Raw genomic sequence first — 25,829 nt, 5'->3', positions numbered from 1 at the left:
GAGACCTTGTGGATGATACAGGGACGTGTCATCCACAAAAATCAAGCAGGAGGGCAGCGATCATAAGAAGATGAGAGGCGCCGGACCGAGACCAGTGACACCCCTCGTACTGGACCGCCCCGCAGGTGAGCATAATAAGTTATTTTTCTTCTGTTATCAGCCCTGAAAGGTGGTGTCCTTATGTCATATCGGCCAATCCTGGTGACAGGTTGCCTTTAGGCTGTGTGCCCACGATGCGATTTTTAAGCATTTTTGCTGCGATTTTTGGCGCGAAAACGCTCCGAAAACGTTTAAAAATCTTGTACATGACGCACCCCATGCATTCCTATGGCATTCCGCACATGCTGTGCTAATGCTGCGTTTTTTCCGCGGTGGAATTGCATCGCGGAAAAAATCGCAGCATGATCATTCTTTTGTGCGGAATCGCAAAGAATTGCCGCGATTCCACACCCATAGGAATGCATGAGAATCGCTTACTTCCCGCATGTGGCTATGCCCACCATGCGGGAAGTTAAGCGTCTCATGTGCGGTTGGTACCCACGGTGTGGAGGAGAGGAAACTGTCCTACAGGCCCTGGGTACCATACCCCTGTAAAAAAAAGAATAAAAAATCAGGGTATATTTACCTTCCGACGTCCCGCGCTGCATTCCCGGGCCTCAGCATTCCCAGTAATGCCTTGCGGCAAGGTCCTGTGATGACGTAGTCTCGCAAGATCGCTATAGTAACGCGAGACCAACGTCATCACAGGTCTTGCAAGGCATCACTGGGAACGCTGAGGCCCGGGATGGCAGCGCGGGACGTTGGAAGGTAAATATACCGCGATTTTTTATTTTTTTAACATTTTATCTTTTACTATTGAGGCCGCATAGGCGGCCTCAATAGTAAAAAGCTGGTCACACTTGTCAAACACTATGTTTGACGAGTGTGACCAACCTGTCAATCACTTTCCAAGCGATGCTTCAAATCGCTTGCAAAGTGCTTGAGAAAATCGCAGTAAAATCGTGGTGAAATCGCGCTTAAAAATACCGCGCGATTTCTGGGAAGGAGTCCGGTTTTCATTGTGCATTTTAAAACGCTACGTGGGCCCATAGCCTTAAAGTGATGGCCTATCCTAGACACGAGCAACCAATAGTATAACAAAGACAAGTCATATTGTTGATTTCAGTCTTTTTAGCCCTATCATATTACATGTAGACGATCAATTTGTCAGTAGCTCGTTTTATTTATTAGTGCAGTTATGCAGTGTAGTGCCCCCTGTGGTTATATAACACTACACCCATGTCAAAAGAATTATTTGGTAAGCAAACCGAAGTCTCAAAGTAGTAGCTCACATATGTAAACCCCTAATTAAAAATATTACTTTTATTAGTCAATTGCAAATAAAATAGTACCAATGACATGTACCACACACTTTACAATATTAAAAATGTGTAGATAGTGTTGATGATCCTGGATTCTTAAACTTGCTCTATTAGATACCCTTTTGTGAAACCCGCCTCAACAGCGGAGGTTGGCACCCTTATAATGCGACAATGGCACTCCCGCTCCTCGGCTGCTCTCCCTTATGTCCATAGTATGTCATCATGCTAGCATAAATAATCAACAAGTTATAACCAAAAAAACTATCACTGTCTCATAATGTGAACAGAGGGCTGCACAACCAAATCCACAAAAAAGTAGGAGACAAATGGGAAGTAAATCAAAAAGGGAGAGCAGATAATCAATCCAGGTATATTACTGTGCAAAATAAATAGAGTGTATTGTCGTAAAGAAATAACTACACCCTATTGATTGTCCTAATTTCTGGACCTCTGCCTAACAGCGAAAGTTGGCATCCTATATAGGCGAAAATGGCGCCCCTGCTCCACGGCAGCTGTCCTTACGATGCCCTACATTAGTATAGGTAAACCATGTATGAAGATGAAATGCATAAAAATGATGCAACCAGACTAGATATGTCCTTAGCTGCAGGCAAATTCATATAAAAGTGTCATAATCTATATAAAACATGGTATCAAAGTATAAAATTAGTTATTTATCCAAACACGTCTAGAGCCAGTTGCCTTAATAATAATAATAATAATCTTTATATAGCGCCAACATATTCCGCAGCGCTTTACAATTTAACAGCTTCAAAACACAAGTCATAAGTAGCAACGTTAATGGATCGCCCGCCAGGGCAGTGGGGTACTCGGTACCGGGACGGTATTTCACAGGGAAGTGTCACAGTAGCAGTGACCCGGTCCGTGGCCCTGGGCGTCCATGTAAGGGAGTGAAGTGACGGAATAAAGTTTATGAATAGATGATTTGTGACGCTACCTGTGGTGTTCGGCAATGGATGATGTTAAGCCGACGCTGCAGACAGATCCTCTAGGACAGATGGTTTGGTGCAGCAAGGATGGTATAGCCCTTCACAGGCAGGGCTGTTGTCCCAGGGCAGTGTAGATGGGTATTGGGAAAGAAGGTGCAGTGTCAGGCACATAAATGTAGCAGTGCCGGGGAGGTTGCAGCAAGAAGGCAAGGACACAATAGGTTGCAGTTTCTTTACCTTTACTTGGCAAATGCAGTCCAGGGTCCTGTGTTATGAATGAGTCACCGTAGGAGGCAAAAGCAGAAATACAAGCTAAGTCCAGAAAACCAGAGAAGTTGGCAACTATCAGATTGCAGACCCCTGAACCTATCAACACAACTAGCAGTAGCCGTGGGGGGTTCCTACGATGCCCTAGACCCCTCGATCACAGCCGGAGAAATACATAGGCCTAAAGAAAGAAAGGGGAAATCTAAACTGCCCCAGAGCAGACCCCAAAGCAATAGGCAGCCCCCAACATATAATGACGGTGAAGCAAGATGAAAATACTAACACAGACAGAAAGATAGACTGAGCAAAGACGGGGGCCCCAAAACTACCTAGATAGGAAAGGACAGGAAGGCTGCTGTCTGCAATCTGCCAAAACCCTATCAAAGACATAAGCCAACCAGCTGATATGAAAAAGGCCCTGAAGCAGCTAGGCTTCAAAAACTGAATCAGCACTCAGGTATTTTCAGAAGACAGAGCTAAATGAATTCAGCACACCCCAGCAGGGAATGGCAGAAATCCAGAAAAACAAAGCAAAAACAAAGTCAAAGCACAAAAGCAAAAGGCCGAGCAGCAAACTTAGCTTTGGAGGAGCAGGAATTCAGACTGGTCTCCAAGGATGCCACAGAGAAATCACCCGCAGGGCAGAAGGGCGTCGGCAGCATTATATCCAGTCCGTAACTCCACTCAGCCAGTCACAATCATCAGCCTCAGGTGTTTGACAATCAGGCTCACTACCTTTCTTTACCAGAAGAGGGAGTTCCTTGGGCCTCAGTAATGAAGGGAAAAATGAACTCACAACAGTCCTGGTTACAGATGGCACAGGAGCAGGCTAGTCTGGAAGCAACTCAGGGATCTCTTTATCAGATGGGTTGTGTAGTCTCCTTCCTAGCGCTAGCTTGAGGTACATGCAGTACAGAGTTACACTGAAGTTCATCCTTCTTATCTTCTCTTAGAACTACCTCATATGGCAGACAGCTGTAGCCTCCTATCTCTCTTGGTTCACCTGTCGCTGTTGTGCCTCCGAGGATTATGTGGGAATAGAGCATTTACAGCTTCCTATTCCTCTGGTTTCTGGTGCAGGACCGCCAGTATCCATACACCCGTGGAGACCAGGCTCCAGTTCATGCGCTGTCACTGGGAGGGAGCTCTCTATCCTCAGCTCAACCTCCAGCTTCTCTCCACACGTCTACACACATTGCCCTCCTCACACTAACTGACTCACTCCTTCCTGGCCCCCAGAGACAGCTCTGTTGTGAGTTCATTCTCTGGTTTACCAGTTGTGAGTTCTCCTTCCAGACTTCCTCAGGTGGTAACAGGAGGTAGTGAGGCTGATTTGATCGGTGGAGATCAGACACCTGAGAATGATGATGACGATTGGACCTCAGAAGGCTCAGATTGGATTTAAGACAGCCAACGCCCTATTCAGTTGCTGGTGATTCCTTCTGCTTGTCAGGTCTAGGTTCTCAGCTCTGTTCCAGTCAGCTCAAGCTAAGTTCTCTGCTAATGTTCACACTTGATTTTGTTGTTCTATTTAGTTTTTTTTGTGTGGTCATCCAGCCCCGGCTTGGGCTGTGCTGAATCTCCACTCTTATTTATCTGTATTTGCCAATTTGCTTTTTGTCCCTTATTAGATTGGCCTCTTTTTGCTCTCTCTCAGAATATTTCAGAGTGCTGATAGAGTGGGAGAAGTCTAGTGACTTCAGGGTTAATTTTGCTATCGGAAGTGTTGGACATTATTTTGTGTTAGGAATCTGTGTCCTGCCATTCTTATGCAGAGATCCAGATCCTCACATTTGTCTCCAGAGGCTAAGTCCTTTCAGCCAGCTTCTGAGCATGCTCCTGGAATGAGCTCCCATTGGAGGTCAGGAGTCAGGTGCTCAGGTCCTGCTCCTGATTCCATTGGCTTAGCTCAGAGCTCTGGAGATTTCTGGCAGGTCCCATACGCTATAAAAAGTGCGCATGGCCGCTATGCCATGCGCTAGTATTTTCATACTGCTGCTGTATGTATGGTGATGGATGCTTGGACTGGTGACTGACTTATTATGAAACGTCTTCCCTCTGATATTACGATTGTGTGAGTGATTTGGCAGCCGCCAGTAGCAGCGCTAGCGCCAGCGCACTCCAGCTATACCTCTCAGCAGCTAGCGTCCTGCATCGCGCCAACGACATTGCGGTGTCTCCTCTGTGGCTCTGTTCACACCACGCTGCGATTGCAGGTCTCCGGCGTCTGCAGTTGCGACGCCTCCTGTCTTTTTTAACGGTAGGTCTAGAGGGAGTAGTCCTGCTGCCTAAAGGCTAATTCTGTGACTTTAATTACCGTGACAGTTTCGCTGTTAGTCTGTGTCCCAGAACAGACTCAGCGTACTTTTGTATACTTTTGTCTGCAGCTCTGTGAGCATAACAGAGCTCGCTCCTGTGCATTTAGGGTGCACGTTATCGCCTCAGTGCTCTGCCACTCTAGCAGCAGTTATACCACCTGCCGCATGGTGGACTCCGAGTGGCGAAGGCACTTGATTTATTTTTTATTTAGTGCCTTCCGCCACACGTAACATAATACTAGCGCCAGGGTCTGGCTGGAGATGGCAGATCTGCAGCAACTGTTGCAATGTGTTAAGCAGCTCGGCGACCGGGTGGCCGCTTTTGAGAAGTCTCTCTCAGCTGCACAAGCTACAGATGCTGCCGTACAGGCGTTAACGGATGCAGTAGCGCATTTGTCCAAGTCTAGCCTAGAGCCGACAGTTACCCGCCTCCCGTTGCCAGATAAGTTCTCCGGGGATGGCGCCTTCTGCAGGGGTTTTATCAGCAAGTGCTCGATCCATCTGGAGCTGCTGGCTGCACAATTCCCTAAGGAACGGGCCAAAGTGGCGTTCATTATATCCCTACTGTCTGGCAAGGCTCTAGAATGGGCTATGCCGTTATGGGAATGTGGTGATCCCGATATACGAACCACAGCGCACCTGCTGATGGCCATCAAGCAGGTTTTCCTCGGTCCATGTGTCACGCACGACACCTCCCTACAGCTACTCGCACTCTCTCAGGGATCCCTCTCGGTGAGCCAGCATGCCATACGTTTTCGGACACTGGCGTCCGAGTTGGAGTGGGCTGATAGGGCCCTTATCCCTGTCTTTTTGAGAGGGTTGGCGGAGCACGTCAAAGGCGCTCTTTCTACCAGAGAGATTCCTACTACCTTGGAAGAGTTGATTTCCATCTCCTCGCGTATTGCCCTCCGTTTTTTGGAGCGCGGCTTGGAGCTTGCTCATTCAAAACGAAAGGGTACTCCGCTTCCCAAATTTTTTGAGCTACCTGAGCCAGAGGTCTTACCCCCTGAGCCCATGGAAGTGTCTCGTACCGATTTTAATACAGACTCGGACCAGGAATCCATTTGTGGTTGTCACCATGTATGTGCGGTTTCTCCGGAAGCCAGCTCCCCGCAATGGTCTGAGTCTGAGCTGGTTGTCGAGACCTTTGTCCCTCCTCATCTTAGGGCTCAGGTACTCGCCTGGGCGCATGACTCCAATGCGTCTCACCACCGAGGCTACATGCAAGTCTCGAAGCTCTTGGCCGGAGCGTATTGGTGGCCCCATAGAGCTCGAGATATCAAAAAATTCATTCAGGCTTGCACCTTATGTGCTCAGCCTAACCCTCCTAGACAGAGGGTGGTGACATCTGCCAGCACGCAGCAGCGTGCCTCTGTCACCCCCGCTCCTACTATCTCCCAAGTGTCCCTCTTGAAACCTGGTGACCTCGGTTCCTCTGATGCCTTCCAGGTGTCTCGGGTTACTGTAACCCCTACCAGGACACTAAGCTCGCCCTTGGACGAGTTTGAGCCCTATACCACCGTAGGGCACAGGGTATTTGCCCGGAGGGCTCGGGGAGGAGGGGGTCTTAAGAGAGGGGGTAATGTTAGGAATCTGTGTCCTGCCATTCTTATGCAGAGATCCAGATCCTCACATTTGTCTCCAGAGGCTAAGTCCTTTCAGCCAGCTTCTGAGCATGCTCCTGGAATGAGCTCCCATTGGAGGTCAGGAGTCAGGTGCTCAGGTCCTGCTCCTGATTCCATTGGCTTAGCTCAGAGCTCTGGAGATTTCTGGCAGGTCCCGTATGCTATAAAAAGTGTGCATGGCCGCTATGCCATGCGCTAGTATTTTCATACTGCTGCTGTATGTATGGTGATGGATGCTTGGACTGGTGACTGACTTATTATGAAACCCCTTCCCTCTGATATTACTATTGTGTGAGTGATTGTGCAGCCGCCAGTAGCAGCGCTAGCGCCAGCGCGCTCCAGCTATACCTCTCAGCAGCTAGCGTCCTGCATCGCGCCAACGACATTGCTTTGTCTCCTCTGTGGCTCTGTTCACACCGCGCTGCGCTTGCAGTTCTCCGGCGTCTGCAGTTGCGATGCCTCCTGTCTTCTTTAACAGTAGGTCTAGAGGGAGTAGTCCTGCTGCCTAAAGGCTACTTCTGTGACTTTAATTACCGTGACAGTTTTGCTGTTAGTCTGTGTCCCAGAACAGACTCAGCGTACTTTTGTATACTTTTGTCTGCAGCTCTGTGAGCATAACAGAGTTCGCTCCTGTGCACTTAGGGTGCAGTTAACCCCGTGCACGTTATCGCCTCAGTGCTCTGCCACTCTAGCAGCGGTTATACCACCTGCCGCACGGTGGACCCCGAGTGGCGAAGTGTTGTGAGTTCATTTTCCCCTTCACCATTGAGGTCTGATGAACTCCCTCTTCTGGTGAAGGAAGATAGTGAGGCTGATTACAAAGCACCTGAGCAGAATGATGATGACTGGGTGACTGGGATTGCTGACTGGATATAAGGCAGCCGACGCCCTTCTGCCTTGCGGGTGATTACTCTGAGGGATTCTTGGAGACCAGTCTGATTCCTGCTCCTCAAAAGCTAAGTTTTCTGCTCTACTTTTTGCATTTGTGTTTTGGTTTTGTTTTGCCTTGTTTTTCTGGATTTCTACCTTTCCCTGCTGGGTGAGCTGAATTCCTTTTTGCTCTGTCTTCAGATAATACCTGAGTACTGATATAGTCTTTTTGAAGCCTAGCGTCTTCAGGGCTTTTTTCCCTATCAGTCTGTTGGCTCTTGTTTTTGAGAGGGTTTTGGCGGATTGCAGACAGCAGCTTTTCTATTCTGTCCCATTTAGTTAGCTTGGGCCCCATCATTTGCTCAGCCTATCTTTCTATCTGTGTGAGTGTTTTTTCATCTTGCTTCACCATCATTATATGTTGGGGGCTGCCTATTGCTTTGGGGTCTGCTCTGGGGCAGTTTAGATTTCCCTTTCTGTTTTTAGGCTATGTAGTTCTCCAGCTGTGATCGAGGGGTCTAGGGCACCGTAGGAACCCCCCACGGCTACTGCTAGTTGTTGTTGTTAGGTTCAGGGGTCTGCAATCTGATAGCTGCCAACTTCTCTGGTTTTCTGGACTTAGCTAGTATTTCTGCTTTTGCCTCCTATGGTGACTCATTCATAACAGCGAAGGCACTTCATTTATTTTTTATTTAGTGCCTTCCGCCACTCGTAACATTTTGTACGGTTTTGGGCAGATTGCAGACAGTGTCTTTCCTTTCCTATCCTCTCAAGTTAGTTTGGGCCCCATCGTTTGCTCAGCCTATTTTCCTACCTGTGTTTGTGTTTTCATCTTGTTTCACCGTCAATACATGCGTGGGGGCTGTCTATTCCTTTGGGGTCTGCTCTGGGGCAGTTAGTTTTCCCTTTTCTTGCTTTAGGCTTATTTAGTCCTCCGGTCGTGACAAGGCGTCTAGGTTCATCGTAGGCATGCTCCACGGCTGCTGCTAGTTGTGTGGTAGGCTCAGGCATCTGCAATCTGCATAGTTTTCAACCTCTCTGGTTTTTCTGGGCTTAACATGTTTAGGTTTTTTCCTCCTCGGTGACCCATTCATAACACAGCTCCTCCCCTCAGTTCTGGGTTCAGAGCTCCCTCTGCTGACCCGGAGTGGGAACTGTGTTGCATGTATTGATTAACTACCAGAGAGACCCTTCATTGCCTCCAGGCATGACATCACTCTCCCTAGGAGGAAGGTAATGCCACTGTGGTGACCATACTCCTGGGGGCGCCACATTAACAATACAATAATTAAAGCAAAATATTGCGACCTTGCGCGTGAGAGCTTACAATTAACAATGAGGTGGGGGAGATAAAAAGTACAGGTGTGTATTTGCAATGATGGTCCAGCCATCTTGAGGGAGTGAGGGATGGATGTGTAATGAATGGAAGCAGAGGCAGAGAGGGTGAAGTTCACATTCGTTTTATTTTTAAAGTGGAACCTCGGGACCACGGTTCAGGGGCTCCGAAGGGGGCGTGACTAGTGAGCCCCGGGCACCCGTAGTAAAGCCCCTCAGGGCCAGAATGGAATACCCGGAGGACACAGGTGCTACCTCCAGTTAGACCCTGAACACGTGGCAGCTGTCCCAGCGGGACCAAAAGGGATAACAATAGTTACAGCAGAGTCCGTAATGAACCGGGTCCTGGATCCGGGTAGATGGTAAGGAGTCGGTTCCAGTGACCTTCTCACAGTCCTCAGACATGGATGGCTGTTGGCGGAACGGGATGGCTTTCGCCCAGATGGTTGAAGATATAACCAGGAAGCACAGGATGCAGATATGCTGTGGAAACAGAGAGCATTAGGAAATGCACAAAGACTGCAGATGCAGAACCGGATGTAGCAATGATAAATACTCGTTGCTCCGGCGCTCTCCCTAGGTAGGAGAGGCCAGAAATAGCAGCCAGTGCGCTGCCATTGGTTAATGGCATTTTTTGAACAATGCACGCCGTCCCTTTAAGAAGGCAGGAAAGCGGGCGTGCGTGCCCTAATAGCTTTAGCTACAGATCTCCCCACAGGATGCCAGGAGGTGGAGGCAGGAGGGAGACCTGAACGCTGAGCAGCAGCATGAGATCCAGAGGAGTCCAGCTGCCACCCAAGGACAGCACGTAAGGCTCGAGGTGAGTGCCCAGAACGAGGGGCAGCTGCAGACCTGGACGCAGCGCCAGGATGGGGACCAGGTGTAACAGTGGCAGACCTGGGCGCCGCACCAGGACAGGGACCGAGTGTAACAGGATGGAGATAGTGAATGGGCTACACACGCACACTTACACATAGAATGACTTTGATTAGTGAATGTGATAGGCCGCTCTGAACAAATGTGTTTTGAGGGAGCGCCTGAAACTATGCAAATTGTGGATAGTCCTGATTTCTTGGGGTAGAGCATTCCAGAGGATAGGAGCAGCACGGGAGAAGTCTTGGAGTCGGGAGTGGGAGGTACGGATTAGTGCAGAGGTTAGTCGAAAGTCGTTTGCAGAGCGCAGCGGTCGGTTAGGCCGATGGACAGTAATGAGAGAGGAGATGTAGTGGGGTGCTGCACTGTGGAGAGCTTTGTGGGTGAGAACAAGTACTTTGAATTGGATCCTATAATGAATGGGCAGCCAATGTAAGGACTGGCGAAGAGCGGACGCATCCGAGTACCGATTAGTCAGATAGATGACCCTGGCTGCTGCATTAAGTATGGACTGGAGAGGGGATAGTCGAGTTACGGCGAGGCCAATTAATAGAACGCTGCAGTAATCCAGGTGGGAGTGGATCAATGCTACAGTGAGGGTTTTCGTTGTTTCCAAGTTGAGAAAAGGGCGGTTTCTAAAGACGTTCTTTAGGTGTAAGCGGCAAGAGCGGGCAAGAGATTGTATATGGGATGTGAAGGAGGGATTGGTGTCAAACATAACACCAAGACAGCACGCCTCCTGCCAGGGTGTTATTGTGGTACCATCCATGGAGAGGGAAATGTCAGATTTAGGGAGGTTAGTAGATGGTGGGAGCAGAAGAAGTTCAGTTTTGGAGAGGTTAAGTTTCTGATAGAGAGCGGACTTGATGTTGGAGACTGTGGACAGACAGTCACTGGCGTTCTGTAGTGGAGCGGGGGTAAGGTCGGGGGAAGACGTATATAGTTGTGTGTCATCAGCATAAAGATGGAACTGAAAGCCAAATCTGCTGATGGTCTGTCCAATTGGGGCCGTGTAGAGAGAGAAAAGATGGGGGCCAAGGACTGAGCCTGAGGTACCCCGACTGGCAGAGGAAGAGGAGATGACGTGGAGCCAGAGAGCAAAACACTGAAGGAGCTGTCAGAGAGATAGGAAGAGAACCAGGAGAGAGCAGTGTCCTTAATACCTAGTGACTGGAGCCTAGAGAGTAGGAGATGGTGGTCAACAGTATCGAAAGCTGCAGATAGGTCACGAAGAGCAGAGAGTGGCCACCGTTACGTTTTGCTGTCAAAAGGTCATTGGTCACTTTGATGAGTGCAGTTTCAGTCGAATGTAGGGGGCGGAAGCTGGACTGTGAAGGGTCTAGAAGGGAGAGAGTGGAGAGGTAACAGGTAAGGTGGGAGTAAACCAGGCACTCCAAAAGTTTAAAGATGAAGGGGAGATTGGAGACTGGTCTGTAGTTGTTTGTGCAAGATGGGTCGAGAGCGGGGTTTTTTTAGCAATGGAGTAACGATGGCGTGTTTGAAGGAGGATGGGAATGCCTGAGGAGAGGGAGAGATTAAAGATTGCAGTTAGGTGGGTTGTGACGACTGGAGAGACTGGAGGAGATGTGAGGGAATGGGGTCGGTAGTGCATGTAGTCGGACGAGTAGAAGAGAGGAGTCTGGAGACTTCTTCTGTGATGGGATCAAATGTGGAAAGTGAGCCAGGGGAGATGCAGGAGCGATTGGGAGTCACAGCACTTGGTGGTTGGGAGCAGATTTCCTGATGGATATTATCTATTTTTTCTGTAAATTGGGAGGCCAGGTCATCAACACAAATGTCTGTGATAGGGGCTTGTGCTTTTGGCCTGAGGAGGGAGTGAAATGTGTCAAAAAGTTTCTTGGGGTTGTTGGCTAGCGAGGAGATCAGGGTGGTGAAGTAGGTCTGTTTGGCGAGGTGAAGGGCAGCGTTATAGGTTCTTAACATAAATTTGAAGTGGATGAAGTCTTCTGGTGTGTGGGTTTTTCTCCATAGGCGTTCAGCACTCCTAGAGCATCACTGGAGAAGTAGAGTTTGCGATGTGAGCCAGGGCTCTTTTACTCTGTGCTTGGAGGCTCTGAGGGTGAGGGAAGCTACTTGGTCAAGGGTGCTTCTAAGATTGTCGTCGTAGTGATGAACAGCCAGATTAGGACAGGAAATAGAGGAGATTGGGGACAGTGATGAGTGTAGGGAATCTGAAAGTGTCTGAGGGTTAATGGCTTGTAGATTTCTGAATGTGTGGTAGGTAGGAGAGAGCTGGGGTGGGCGAGGATTTGTGAGCGTGAAGAAGAGAATGTTGTGGTCAGAGAGTGGGACTTGACTCGTGTTACATTCTATAATGCTGTAGATAAGCCCCCGAACCAACCTGCAAGTAAAGAAAAATAAGTTTTATTATTTTCACCCAGGGGGCGTTCCAATGCAGTCCAGTCCGATGGTTGTCGCAGGTCCGGCGCCTCCCATCTTCTTGCGATGCCGCCCTCCTGCTTCTTCATTGCCCCCTGGCATCATGTTACTGCGCAGGCGTACTTACCTGCCCTGTTGAGGGCAGAGGAAAGTGCTGCATTGCGCAGGCGCTGAGCCTCTCTGATCTTTCCTGGTGCCTGTGCACTGCAGTACTTTGTTCTGCCCTCAACAGGGCAGAAAAGTACGCCTGCGCAGGAGCGCGATGCCGAGGAGCGATGAAGAAGCAGGAGGGTGGCATTGCAGGAAGATGGGAGGTGCAGGACCCGAACCTACGACACTCATCGGACCTGACTGCCCCCCCCCCCCCCCCCGGGTGAGTATAATATATCTTTTATTTTTCTTCACATGCAGGTCAAATCTGGGTCTTATCTACAGTATTATAGAATGCTGTAGATAAGCCCTGAAAGGCAGTGGCCACATCTGATAGCATTCAAAACAGGTGACAGGTTTCCTTTAACAGAAATGCGTCAGTGTTTGACCATCCCGATGCGCCACACCGTTTATCCCATTCATTTAGGCTTTCATGAAAAATGAATAATTGCATATGGAACTGGAATTTCCATAATGGAAAATAGTAGTAGATGTTGGGAGGGTTGGCAACCTCAAAAAAATAATAAAAAATGTCTGAACTCAAATTCACAGATGGCCTAAAATTTTTATGGACATTTCACACACCCCATAATGACCACACCCCAAAATTCCCTGAATAGGAGCCAGAGGAGATACTTAGAAGTACAATACAGGATAGGAGAAGTGGTGCCGTGCAGTGAAAAGACAGTAATGGGATATAAAACACAGTATCCTTGTGCCATTTTTCTTCACATTTGGTGTTGAGTTTTTTTTCAGATGTTTTCCCATGGTTTTCTCTATAGGAATAAGCTCTCTCTGCCAAGCACACCTTTTTACCTGCCAGGGTGTCTCCTGCGTCAGTGGTGCCCTGCAGGGCGAGGCTAGCGTCCTTTCCTGTGTCCAGTGTTCTCTCTATGTTCTAACACTGGAGCCGGCAAAATGAAGTGTCCTCTTCCCCTAGACATTCATAAGAAGTGTGTCTCAAGTAGCGATTCCCAGGCACATGCGTGACTCTGCCAACCCTCCCCCTGCCTCTGTACTTACACGCTGCCCTCAACCCCCGGGCAAGACAATGCTAGGAATAAGGACAAGGCATCTTCTTCTGAGAAGGGTCCTGTTTGTACTGCGCATGGCAGTCTTTTTAGTGCATGTGGAGGGAAAATTCACCTATCGTGCTTTTTTGTTGGACAATACGGAGGGCAGAGAACAGCATCGGGTTTCTACTGAGTGTCCATAAATTTACAGATGGTTTATCAATCATAGATGTTGGTCATTTCTTGGGTGTCAACTGAATTGAAGATATGATGATATTTCTGCCTCCCCATTTGTACCGAAGACTGTGTGACTGCATGCATTGACCATAACACAATCAGACCCACCATTAACATTCCTTGTCCTGTATCTTGGGGGGAGAATGTGTGTCTTTGTTCTTCTCTGCAAGGGGCTTCCCTGATACACAGCTCTGCAGGCTGACCAGAGGACAGGAAGGACTTCCTTGATCTTCATGCTCATGAGTCAAATGTACTAGATGTTTAAAGGCCCTGACTCACATAACGAGATCGCTGAAACGTCACAGATTTTGTGACGCAACAGTGATCGCGCTACGTGTGACACATAGCGGCGACCCCCCCCCCCCCCCGCTCCCCGCTGGATATCGCTGATCGTGCTCAAATGTCCTGGGCCATTTTTTGATCGTTGGCTTCCCACTGGCCAGCATGCATCGCTGTGTTTGACGCCGTCGAGCGGCCTCTTGGTGACGCAGAACTCAGGGACGCAGGCGTGAGTCGTTCAGAATAGCTGCTGTGTGATGAGGTCCCAACGAGCGTTGAGGTCGCTATCCGGTTCGCCATATCGTTGTTGCGTCGTTGAAGTGATCTGCCTGTTTGACAGCTTACTAGCGACGCACCAGCGATCCTTACCAGGTCGTATCGTTGTCGGGATCACTGTTGCGTCACTATGTGAAACGGGACCCTAAAGCCCCCGTTACACACTGCGATATCGCTAGCAATATCGCTGTAAAGTCACCGATTTTGTGACGTTACAGCGATATTGCTAGCGATATCGCTGCATATGATACTTACCTCCGACCGGCTCCCCCGCTGGTCATCACTGATCGCGCGAGAAGCTCCTGGATCATTTCTCATCGGTCACTTCCTGCTGTGACGACGAGCGACGCGTGGACGCGGGCGGGAGGACGCAGGATCGCCTCGTCTGACAGGTAAGTAGCGATCCCCGTCCCCTGTGATGTCGCTGGTGAGATCTGCCTGAGTGGCAGCTCACTAGCGACCATCTAGCGATTCACCAGCGATCCTGACCGCGTCATATCGCTGGTCGGAATCGCTGGGGAGTCGCTAGGTGTAACGGTACCCTAAGTGTGTAGAAGTCTTTGTTGATCTAACTCCTGAGCAGATTCAAGGTTATGTGAAGATCAAAAGTGTGCTGCTTCGGCTTTTGAACTTTACCCCCTAGTCACATCGACAAATGTTCTGAGACTTAAAATGTAGCACCTGTGAGACCTACAGTGGTCATTTCTCAGCTATCCACTACTTTCCAACAGTGGATTGGACAATTGAAAACCACCAGCTTTCATGGACTGAAGGATCTGATGATTCAGAGCAATTCCTTTAATTATTCCCATCCGATATGTAAGAATGGGTAATGAATCATGACCCTGCTTCTGAGGAGGCTGCCAAGTTGTTGTGTCGATATGCAGCTGTTCGGGCACCCACAACTAGTCAAGGAAGCTTTTGGGCTAATGCATTCCTCAGGAGGCGACCAGGAGAAGAATCGCTGTCCCCCTCATCTCCTATACCTGCTGATTCTTCACCCCAACCTGCTGGATTCACTTGCTGGTGTTTTGGTTTTTTCAATCAGGTTGGGCTCCTCAGCACCAGCTATCTAGCATAAAAATATACCTGCATCTGCCACTGGAGTGACATCCACACCAAACAGAAGGCATCAAGGTGACAGATTTATTAGATTCAAACAGGTCAAATAGCCTCACCTTACTTCCTATCTCCAGTAGTTTTCCTGTCCCTATAGGGCATGAGAAGATCATCTTGTGTTGCTCTGTGGCTGGCAACAGAGACTGCTTTTAATACCTTTATTTTTGCAGACTGGGCAGCTGAGAGACCATCGCGGATGCCTTCCCCTCTCTCATGCAGCCCCTCACCATTCTTCCTGTGCCTCCTGGTAAAGCAGAATGGTTTCGAGCTGGGGGCCTTCCTGAGCTCCCCAGCCTTACTCCTTCTATCTCCATGATCTGGCATTTGAGTACTGAAAGTGATGTGAAACACGGTCTCTATTGCCATCCAATGCTGGACCAAACATTCTCTCAGAAGGGAATAGAACAAAGCTTGATCTTCGACACTACTTCTCTGTTCTACTATTTTCCCTTTTGTGCTTTTTGGCTAAAATTGTATGTTGGATCCCAAAGGTGGAAAGAGCAGAAACCTCTTAAAGTGCACCTGTCACCTCTTTTGGCCGCTATAAGATGCGGCCACTGCCTTTCAGGGCTTATCTACAACATTCTATAATGCTGTAGATAAGCCCCCAGTCTGACCTGCAAGATAAGAAAAATAAGTTTTATTTATTTATTTTTTTTTTACAGGGTTTTTGTTGCGGTCAGGTCCGATGGATGTCGTAGGTCCGGGTCCGGCGCCTCCCATCTTCTTGCGATACCACCCTCCTGCTTCTTCATTGCTCCCCGGCATCGCGCTCCTCCGCATTTGCTCTTCCCTGCCCTGTTAACCCCTTCCTGACATCCGACGTACTATCCCGTCCACGGTACCCGGGCCCGTATGACCGTGGACGGGATAGTACGTCTACCGCGATCAGCGGCGCCCACGTGGTGAGCGCCGCTGATCGCGGCCGGGTGTCAGCTGATTATCACAGCTGACACCCGGCACAATGTGTCAGGGTGACCGCCCCCGACACGTTAACCCCTTGCACACCGCGATCAAACACGATCGCGGTGTACCGGGGGTTAAAGGGAAGCATCGGCAGGGAGGGGGCTCCCTCCGTGCTTCCCTGAGCCCCCCACGGCAGCGCAATGTGCAGCGCTGCTGCGGGGGGGCTCCTTTCCTCCAGGCCCCCGAATCCAAGATGGCGACGGGGGCCTGAGGAGGCTGGCTTCCTCAGTGCCTGCAAAGCGCAGGCATGAGGAAGCCTTCTGCAGTGCCTGTGTCAGATCGCTGATCTGTCACAGTGATCTGTGATGTGACAGATCAGCGATCTGTCACAAGACAGTGATGTCCCACCTGGGACTATTTAATAAAGTAAAAAAAAAAATAAAAAAAAGTGTAAAAATAATTTTAAAAAAAATCGCCAAATATATTAGAAAAAAAAAAAAATATTCCCCCAATAAATCCATTTTTTGGAAATAAAAAAAAAAAACATAAAAGTACACATATTAGGTATTGCCGCGTCCGTAACGACCCGCCCTATAAAACTGTCCCATTAGTTAACCCCTTTAGCGAACCCCTTAAAAAATAAAAATAAAAAACGAAGCAAAAAATAATGATTTATTATCATACCGCCAAACAAAAAGTGTAATAACGCGCGATCAAAAAGACGCATATAAATATCCATGGTACCGCTGAAAACGTCATCTTGTCCCGCAAAAAACGAGCCACCACACAGCATCATCAGCGAAAAAATAAAAAAGTTATAGCTCGCTGAATAAAGCGATGCAAAAATAATTATTTTTTATATAAAATAGTTTTCATTGCATAAAACCGACAAAAACAAAGAAAAACGACCTAAATGAGGTATCGCTGTAACCGTACTGACGTGAAGAATAAAACCTCTTTATCAATTTTACCGCACGCGGAACGGTGTAAACGCACCCCCCCCAAAAGAAATTCATGAAACGCTGGTTTTTGTTCATTCTGCGTCCCAAAAATCGGAATAAAAAGCGATCAAAAAATTCCACGTGCCCGAAAATGGTACCAATAAAAACGTCAACTCGTCCCGCAAAAAATAAGACCTCACATGACTCGGTGGGTCAAAATACGGAAAAATTATAGCTCTCAATATGTGGTGATGCAAAAACTATTTTTACAATAAAAAGCGTCTTTTAGCGTGCGACAGCCGCCAAACATAAAAATCGCCATAAATAGTAAATCAAACCCCCCATTATCACCCCCTTAGTTAGGGAAAAATAATAAAATAAAAAAAATGTATTTATTTCCATTTTTCCATTAGGGTTAGGGTTAGGGCTAGGGGTGTGTTGGGGTAGGGTTAGGGCTAGGGTTAGGGTTAGGGGAGTGTTGGGGTTCGGGTTGGAGTTAGAATTGGGGGTTTCCACTGTTTGGGCACATCAGGGGCTCTCCAAATGCAACATGGCGTCTGATCTCAATTCCAGCCAATTCTGAGTTGAAAAAGTCAAATGGTGCTCCTTCCCTTCCAAGCTCTGCTATGCGCCCAAACAGTGTTTTACCCCCACATGTAGGGTATCAGCCTACTCAGGACAAATTGCAAAACAATTTTTGGGGTCCAATTTCTCCTGTTACCCTTAGGAAAATAAAAAATTGGGGGCAAAAATATCATTTTTGTGGAAAAAAATGATTTTTTTATTTTCACGTCCGAGTGTTATAAACTTCTGTGAAGCACTTGGGGGTTCAAAGTGCTCACCACACATCTAGATAAGTTCCGTGGGGGGTCTAGTGTCCAAAATGGGGTCACTTGTGGGGAGTTTCAATAGTTTAGGTACATCAGGGGCTCTCCAAATGCACATGACACCCGCAGACCATTCCATCAAAGTCTGCATTCCAAAACGTCACTGCTTCCCTTCCGAGCCCCGACGTGTGTCCATACAGTAGTTTTCTCCCACATATGGGGTGTCAGCGTACTCAGGACAAATTGGACAACAACTTTTGGGGGTCCAATTTCTCCTGTTACCCTTGGGAAAATGAAAAAATTGGGGACTAATTGATCATGTTTGTGGAAAAAAATACGATTTTTTTTATTTTCATGCCCGGGCATTATAAACTTCTGTGAAGCCCTTGGGGGTTCAAAGCGCTCACCACACATCTAGATAAGTTCCTTAGGGGGTCTCGTTTCCAAAATGGGGTCACTTGTGGGGGTTTCCACTGTTTAGGTACATTAGGGGCTCTCCAAAGGCAACATGACACCCGCAGACCATTCCATCAAAGTCTGCATTCCAAAACGTCACTACTTCCCTTCCGAGCCCTGACGTGTGTCCATACAGTAGTTTTATCCCACATATGGGGTGTCAGCGTACTCAGGACAAATTGGACAACAACTTTTGTGGTTCAATTTCTCCTGTTACCCTTGGGAAAATAAAAAAATTGGGGACTAATTGATCATGTTTGTGGAAAAAATACAATTTTTTTATTTTCATGCCCTGGCATTATAAACTTCTGTGAAGCACTGGGGGGTTCAAAGTGCTCACCACACATCTATATAAGTTCCTTAGGGGGTCTAGTTTCCAAAATGGTGTCATTTGTGGGGGGGTTCCACTGTTTTGGTACATCAGGAGTTTTCCAAACGCGACATGGTGTCCGATCTCAATTCCAGCCAAAAACGTCAAATGGCGCTGCTTCCCTTCCGAGCTCTGCCATGCGCCCAAATAGTGGTTTACCCCCACATATGGGGTATCAGCGTACTTAGGACAAATTGCACAATAACTTTTAGGGTCCTGTTACCCTTGGAAAAATAAGAATTGAGGGTGAAAAGATCATTTTTGTGGAAAAAATATGATTTTTTAATTGTATGGCTTTATGTTATAAACTTCTGTGAAGCCCATGGGGGTTCAAAGTTCTCACCACACATCTAGATAAGTTCCTTAGGGGGTCTAGTTTCCAAAATGGTGTCATTTGTGGGGGGTTTCCACTGTTTTGGTACATCAGGAGTTTTCCAAACGCGACATGGTGTCCGATCTCAATTCCAGCCAAAAACGTCAAATGGCGCTGCTTCCCTTCCGAGCTCTGCCATGCGCCCAAATAGTGGTTTACCCCCACATGTGGGGTATCAGCGTACTCAGGACAAATTGCACAATAACTTTTAGGGTCCTGTTACCCTTGGAAAAATAAGAATTGAGGGTGAAGAGATCATTTTTGTGGAAAAAATATGATTTTTTAATTGTATGGCTTTATGTTATAAACTTCTGTGAAGCCCATGGGGTTCAAAGTTCTCACCACACATCTAGATAAGTTCCTTAGGGGGTCTAGTTTCCAAAATGGTGTCATTTGTGGGGGGTTTCCACTGTTTTGGTACATCAGGGGTTTTCCAAACGCGACATGGTGTCCGATCTCAATTCCAACCAAAAACGTCAAATGGCGCTGCTTCCCTTCCGAGCTCTGCCATGCGCCCAAATAGTGGTTTACCCCCACATGTGGGGTATCAGCGTACTCAGGACAAATTGCACAATAACTTTTAGGGTCCTGTTACCCTTGGGAAAATAAAAATTGGAGTGAAAAGATCATTTTTTTGGAAAAAATGATTTTTTAATTGTACCGCTGTACGTTATAAACTTCTATAAAGCCCTTGTGGGTTCAAAGTTCTCACCACATACCTAGATAAGTTCCTTGGGGGGTCTAGTTTCCAAAATGGGGTCACTTGTAGGGGGTTTCCACTGTTTAGGTACATCAGGGACTCTCCAAACGTGACATGGCGTCTAATCTGAATTGCAGCCAATTTTGCATTGAAAAAGTCAAACGGCGCTCCTTCCATTCTGAGCTCTGCCATGCGCCGAAACAGTCGTTCCCCCCACATATCAGGTATCTGCGTACTCAGGACAAATTGCACAATAACTTTTGCAGTTCAATTTCTCCTGTTACCCTTGGTAAAATAAAAAAAATTGAACCTGAAGTTTTTTTTTATGAAAAAAAGTTAGATGTTCATTTTTTTTTAAATATTCAAAAAAATTCCTGTGACGCACCTAAAGGGTTAATAAACTTCTTGAATGTGGTTTTGAGCACCTTAAGGGGTGCAGTTTTTAGAATGGTGTCACTTTTGGGTATTTTCTAGCATATAGACCCCTCAAAGTGGCTTCAAATGTGATGTGGTCCTAAAAATAAAATGGTGTTGTAAAAATGAGAAATCGCTAGTCAACTTTTAACCCTTATAACTTCCTAACAAAAAAAAATTTTGGTTCCAAAATTGTGTGATGTAAAGTAAACATGTGGGAAATGTTAGTTATCAAGTTTTTTGTGTGCCGTATCTCTGTGATTTAAGGGCATAAAAATTTAAAGTTGGAAAATTGCGAAATTTTCAAAATTTTTGCCAAATTTCCGTTTTTCTCACAAATAAACGCAAGTTATTTGAATGAATTTTTACCACTAACATGAAGTACAATATGTCACGAGAAAACAATGTCAGAATCTCCGGGATCCATGGAAGCGTTCCAGAGTTATGACCTCATAAAGGTACAGTGGTCAGAATTGTAAAAATTGGCCCGGTCATGAACGTGCAAACCACCCTTGGGGGTGAAGGGGTTAAAGGCAGAGCAAAGTACTGCAGTGCGCAGGTGCTGGGAAAGGTCAGAGAGACCCAGCGCCTGCACACTGCAGTACTTTGCTCTGTCCTCAACAGGGCAGAGAAGTACGCCTGCGCAGAAGTACGCCTGCGCAGAAGCGCGGTGCCAGAGAACGACAAAGCAACAGGAGGGCGGCATTGTAAGAAGATGGGAGGCGCGACACCCGTCGGAGCTGACTGCCCCCCCCTCCCCCCCGGTGAGTATAATAAAACTTATTTTTCTTCACTTGCAGGTCGGATCGGTGGCTTATCTACATCATTGTAGAATGCTCCCTTTAATCCCTCAGGACCAGCTCCAGGATAGACAATGACGCCAGGAATTTAGGAAGCCGAATCTCATAATTTCTCTCCTAGTGGCTGACAAATACCTCAAATTGATGTGTTCTGGAAACTATCAGTGAAGGCAGGAAGATGAGAGTTCTCCTCCTATCCCCCTCGCAGAGTGTGAGAATTAGGCTAGTTTCACACTAGCGCTTTTGAGCGCAGCGACGGCCTGCGCACGGCCGCCGCTCAGCCCCGCCCCCTGCCGCGCCTCCTCCGGTAGCTCCGCCTACCGGCGCATGACGCTGCATGCGTCCTGCGTCCCCTATCTTTATCACTGGGGGCGCCTTTTTGACGGTGCGCCGAGCGCAACCAAACTGCAGCAGGTTGCGTTTGGAGCAGGTCGGCGCACCGTCAAAAAGGCGCATGCGCCGCCAAACGCATACTGCGCACAGCCTGCACCCCAGTGAGAAAGAGAGGGGACGCAGGACGCATGCAGCGTCATGCGCCGGTAGGCGGAGCTACCGGAGGAGGCGCGGCAGGGGGCGGGGCTTAGCGGCGGCCGTGGGCAAGCCGTCGCTGCGCTCAAAAGCGCTAGTGTGAAACTAGCCTAAGGCTGGGGTCACTTTAGCGATGAATACAGACGAGTGCTATGCGATAAAGCAGTATTCATCTATGGGGCAGCTCCCATCAGCGTTTTTTACCTTGGCCTTTTTCAACGTGCGAGTGAAATCGCAGCGTTCTCACTCGCACCCATATACGCCTATATACGATATACGCTGACCCCGGCAATGGAGGAGGTGGAGAAATTAATTTGTCAAGCTCCTCCACAGCTGCTGTGCGAGAGGCTCGGAGCACAGTCTCATGACACTCGGCTCCCACTCGCAGCAGAGCAGGGGCGGAGTGTCATTCACTAGCATATCGCATACGGCCTAACGCCTAACTTTTCATCTCCTGGGTTACGGAAGACCCTGATGTCCGGCATCAGGATTTATAAACTTCAGGAAGTCATCTCTCCAGTTCCAGAGTGCAGCAGGGGTCATTATTCTCATCTGATCCTTGTCAGGAAATCAAGCAGGACTTCAGGCTAAGTTCACCCTATTTTTGCAGCGTTTTTTTTCTGCAGCAAAACCTGTATTCCTGGCAGAATAGAAGCAGCGTCAAAAACACTTTTTTGTCTACTTGATTTTTGTGAAATCTCATTCACTTGGCTGGTACTGTTTAAAACAGCATTATTTTTTTTGTCGCCGAAAAAAATGCCATGTGTGAACACAACCCAACATCTTTTGTGCATAATCTCCAGTGCCTTTGGGGGAGGAGAAGACAGAAACTGGGACAAGCCCCCAAGAAATAACCAACACCCAAAGTCTTAAACTAATTTTAAATCTTGGTCCATTGGTGCTCATCCCCCCCATCCTGCATTTTATGACTTTTGTTGGTGATGCCCTCTACTCTGGTTTGTAATGTGACTTCAAAGAAATGCAAATCCCAGACCAAAGGTGGGAAAAAACCTTCTGCACACAATTCTTTACGATTACATTGCATTTTCCATGACCAAGACTCATCTGTTTGTGGCTGCTGGCTGCAATTTCTGAATATCCTTCTTGGATTATGCCGAAAAAATATCAAATTGGCGGAATCTTTTTTTTTTTTTTTTTGGTCACATCATCTCCTAACAAAAGTTTTTGCTCTCCGAACATATCAGCTGAGTTTAGTTTTACGACCATAAAAAATTGTAAATAACATCTATATTAGATCCTGTGTAGCTACTACGACCTCAGGGGCTTGTTCACATGCTGCTTTTTTGCCCCAGAAAAAAAGTGCAGTTTTACATTAGCAGCAAAGTGAATGAGGTTTCTGAGCTCTTGTGCACACACTGCTTATTTTTTCCTTGTAGATTTGTGCATTCAGAGCGTTTTTTCAAAGCTGCAGCTTGTCATTTCTATGAGCTCTCTTTCAACGTTTTTCACCCATTAAAATGGTTAGGGAAAAACCACTATACATATTTTACTCCACGTATTCTTGCCTGCATATTCCAGTGTTTGCAGCAGATCCTAAACACTAAACGTGCACATACCCTAATTGTAGGTCCCATGGAAAAGAACTACCAGGTCATATTAAGGGCAAGGTTAATGCTGTAAAAAAAAATAAACGACAAAGGTTTTTGTTTTTTTTTCAATTTCTCCGCACTGTTGAATGTTTAAATGCAGTGTTGTGAGCAGCGCCCTCTATTGGTATTACACACTTGGGATGTGTACTGTGCTGTGAGCAGCTCCCTCTATTGGTATTACACACTTGTGATATGTATGTGTTTGTATTGTGAGCAGCGCCCTCTATTGGTATTACACACTTGTGATGTGTACTGTGTTGTGAGCAGCGCCCTCTATTGGTATTACACGTTTGTGATGTATATGTGTTGTGAGCAGCGCCTTCTATTGGTATTACACACTTGTGATGTGTATGTGTTCTGTGTTGTGAGCAGTGCCCTCTATTGGTATTACACACTTGTGATGTGTACTGTGTTGTGAGCAGCGCCCTCTATTGGTATTACACGCTTGTGATGTATATGTGTTGTGAGCAGCGCCCTCTATTGGTATTACACACTTGTGATGTGTATGTGTTCTGTGTTGTGAGCAGCGCCCTCTATTGGTATTACACACTTGTGATGTGTATGTGTTGTGAGTAGTTCCCTCTATTGGTATTACACACTTGTGATGTGTATGTGTTGTGAGCAGTGCCCTCTATTGGTATTACACACTTGTGATATGTACTGTGTTGTGAGCAGCGCCCTCTATTGGTATTACACACTTGTGATGTGTATGTGTTGTGAGTAGCGCCCTCTATTGGTATTACACGCTTTCTATATAGTGAAAAATCCAGCACCAAAATGTCGCACTCCAACGAACTTTATTCCAAAATCTTCATATAAAAGCATAGACAACCGACAAATTTTAAAAAATGACAGAAACAGAAGAGTTCCAAGACGTTTTCACAGGATTATCCATTACCATACTAGATGTTAGGCAGGGCCGTAGTATTTAGTTTGTGCTGCCCTAGGCACTTTTCGTGCTGCCTCCCCCCATTGGCGAGTATGACTAATGCAGACACTGTCCTCAGTGAGGCTGGTTTCACATTTGCGCTTTTGTGCGCAGCGCATCGTGCGCACCCGTGCGCATGCGCACTGCGCACCTATGTTTAACATGACGTGCGCATGGTCTTGCGCACACTTGCGTTTTCATGCGCATGCGTTTTTTTGTCTTTTGCGCCAGACGCAACATGTTGCATTTTTTGGTGCGCCCTGTCTCGGCAAAAAAACGCTTGCGCACGGAATGCGCAAAAACAACACATTGAAGTCTATGGGAACGCATGCGTGCGCATGGTCTTGGGCACGGTTGCTTTTTTTGCGCATGCGTTTTTGAGTGAAACAAGTCTAGAATGTTCTCTAGACAATGGAAAAAATGTCACACCTAAAAACGCATATGCATAAAAAACGCAAATGCATGCAAAAACGCAAGCAACGCTATGAAATATATGCTAATTGCCCCATGTTAGGATGCACTCAGATAACCATATAAATTGGAGTGAGATCACAATGTAGCGCATGGACTGGCTGAGCCGCTCATTACCTGAGGTCGACACATGACACAAGTCACCCTCCGGGAACAGCACTGCTGACATCGTGTGAACCGCGCCACTGTAGGTGAGTATGGACAGTTTTTATGTTACATAGGCTCCTGAATTAATTCATCTGGGGTTGTCCAGTGGTCGAGAAGCCCTTTTGAAAAGCTCAGTGTTAGGCCTCGCTCGTATAACACGGCCGAGTGCTATGTGACACTTTATCAGGTAACACTTGGCCCAGTGTTATTCTATGGGGCAGCTCAGATCTGCAAGTGGCTGTGAGACTCGGTTCACAAAACACTCATACTATGGGTGCACGTGAAGCATCGGACTGCACTCGGAGGTCATCCAAGTGCAGTGCGATTACCGCGGACACAGGCAATGGAGAAATTACTTTTCTCCGTCTCCTCCGCACCTGTGCTATGATTCTCTCATGCGAGACCATCAGAGCACAGAGCACTGACACTCGAATCAGACTCTGACAGAGTTTGATCCAAGAATATTTGTATAATTGGCCCGATTCTGTCACATGAAGTGTTAGGTGTCGAGTTTCCCCCACTGCACAGGGGGAATCTCAAGCCATGTCCTCTGCAGCCGCAGAGATTCCTGCTCAGCAGAGACATCGCTCCAGACGTCTTGCCCAGGCTGATGCTTGGCGTCTGCTTGCTCCTTCTAGCTCTGCTATAACTCCATGCTTGAGTCAGCAGCAAGTAGACGCTTCTGAGACTAAGTCCTGTCTTTTGGGTACTGAGCATGCCTGTGGGACAACCTCTCATTGGAGGTCGGAGGTCACATGCACAGGTCCCGTTCCTGCTCGGATTGGTCCACTACTGGGAAGTATAGACTCTTAGGGATAGTAGTCTGTGAAGATGGATACATGAGACTGGTGACTGACTCATTAAGATCCCCTCTCTTTGGTTGTGTATGGTATAGGGGTTACAGAGTCAGAGTCTGCACCAGTAGTGGCATAGTCTACGTGCCACAGAGGATCCCACTCTCCACATGAGCGTTAGCACCATATAGTGCCATCCAGCACAAGGCACTTATGCACTGCTCAAGCAGCAGCGTTCCTTACAGTGGCGCCGTGCGCTAGTTAAGCACTTTCCTCCCTGCTCTGAGTGGTTAGTCGCGTCCGCCGGAGTGGTGCAGTGCGCACTTGGTGCAATTAATACTTATCTGTTCTCTTGCTGGCACCGCAGCTGCGGCGCCGAGCGCTAGTGGTCTAGAGGGACTCTAACCCCGAGTCTCTGAGGCAGAGTTCTGTGATCGTTAGCTAGTGCTCACCCAGCCGAGCCCTGTGAGTGTTAACAGGCTCCGGCATTT

This window comes from Dendrobates tinctorius, unplaced genomic scaffold, assembly GCF_039654945.1.
Source record: "Dendrobates tinctorius isolate UK_male_01 unplaced genomic scaffold, ASM3965494v1 ptg000212l, whole genome shotgun sequence".
Lineage (NCBI taxonomy): Eukaryota > Metazoa > Chordata > Amphibia > Anura > Dendrobatidae > Dendrobates > Dendrobates tinctorius.
The sequence above is the reverse complement of the archived record's forward strand: the minus strand, read 5'-3'. Positions refer to the sequence as shown.